This window comes from Cebus imitator, unplaced genomic scaffold, assembly GCF_001604975.1.
Source record: "Cebus imitator isolate Cc_AM_T3 unplaced genomic scaffold, Cebus_imitator-1.0 Scaffold30, whole genome shotgun sequence".
In the NCBI taxonomy this organism is placed as follows: Eukaryota; Metazoa; Chordata; class Mammalia; order Primates; family Cebidae; genus Cebus; species Cebus imitator.
In genome coordinates this window covers 308,863-310,272 of record NW_016107345.1, presented here as the reverse complement: position 1 = coordinate 310,272, position 1,410 = coordinate 308,863, and the positions used below count along the sequence as shown (strand labels likewise).

Genomic DNA, 1,410 nt, shown 5'->3' with positions numbered 1-1,410 from the left:
TTGTCTAAGAGATAGGATCTTGTTATGTTGCCCATACTTGGCTCAAACTCCTGGCTGGATTCAAGTGATCCTCCCACCTCAGCCTCCCAAGTAGCTGAGATGACAGGCACATGCCATATTGTGTGTGTGTGTGTGTGTGTGTGTGTGTGTGTGTGCGTGCGCGTGCGCGTACACGTGTATGTGTTTAATAATATCCGTCCTAATGGGTGTGAAGTGGTATCTCATTGTGTTTTTTTGTTGTTGTTGTTGTTTTTTTCTGAGACAGAGTTTTGCTCGTGTTGCCCAGGCTGGAGTGCAATGGTGCAATCATGGCTCACCACAACCTCTGCCTCCCGGGTTCAAGCAATTATCCTGCGTCAGCCTCCCAGATAGCTGGGATTACAGGCATGCACCACCATGCCCGGCTAATTTTGTATTTTTACTAGAGACGGGGTTTCTCCATGTTGGTCAGGCTAGTCTTGAACTCCTGACCTCAGATGATCCATCTGCTTCGGCCTCCCAAAGTGCTGGGATTACAGGCGTGAGCCACTGTGTCCAGCCTCTCTCATTGTGGTTTTTATGTACATTTCCCTCATGACTAATGATGTTGAGCATCTTTTCATGTGCTTATTGGTCATTTGTATCTTTTTTTGGAGAATTACTGTTTCTAGACATGTACTGATTTTTAAACTTCGTTTTTTGTTATTGAGTTATAGGAGTTCTTTATATATTCTGAATATTAATATCTTGTCAGATATATATGATTTGCAAATATTGCCTCCTATTTTGTGGGTTGCCTTTTTATTCTCTTTATAATGTCTTTTGCTGTACAGAAGTTTTAAATTTTGGTAAAGTTCAGTTTACCTTTTTTTCTTAATTTTCTTTTAGTATTTTGAGCCTTCAGAATGAACAGTTTGCCGGTTTTTGTTATTATTGTTGCTCGTACTTTATCCTGTATGTTTTATGTAACTGAATCTGAGCTGAGAGTTGGCCACAATTTTTACTACATGTCTGTTATTTTCAGCTCTTAGCTTTTGTACTGGCTGTTAATCCCTCTTTGTGTTTGCGTAGTGAATCTCTTTTACATTATCTTATCCAGGAGACATGGGAAGAGATGTTGAGAGATTGATTATGATCATTCTGACAGGACAGTGTTAGTAAGGATAACCCTGATGAAAGAATGCAGGACAAAAATAATTTAAATATTGTATGGAGATCTGGATACATACTTTAAATTAAAATTTTTTTTTGATCAGAAGTGATTTCTGCTTACAGAAATGTTAAATATGAAAGTTATCTTTGAGTCTTACTTGTCATAGATAATTTGTTTTTAGTAATTTTATTTTTAATACAGTTTTTGTACGCTATGCCATTATATTACCCTATAAACATGGGATAATACCATATATACACTCTTTTTTTTTTTTTTTT

General features: G+C 37.1%; 1 protein-coding gene across 4 annotated transcripts in view; it reads left to right on the top strand.

The window, feature by feature from the left end:
* The window catches only part of PIK3CB (phosphatidylinositol-4,5-bisphosphate 3-kinase catalytic subunit beta), a 182,873-nt gene that overhangs the window by 70,245 nt on the left and 111,218 nt on the right, over positions 1-1,410 (top strand). The window lies entirely within an intron of this gene.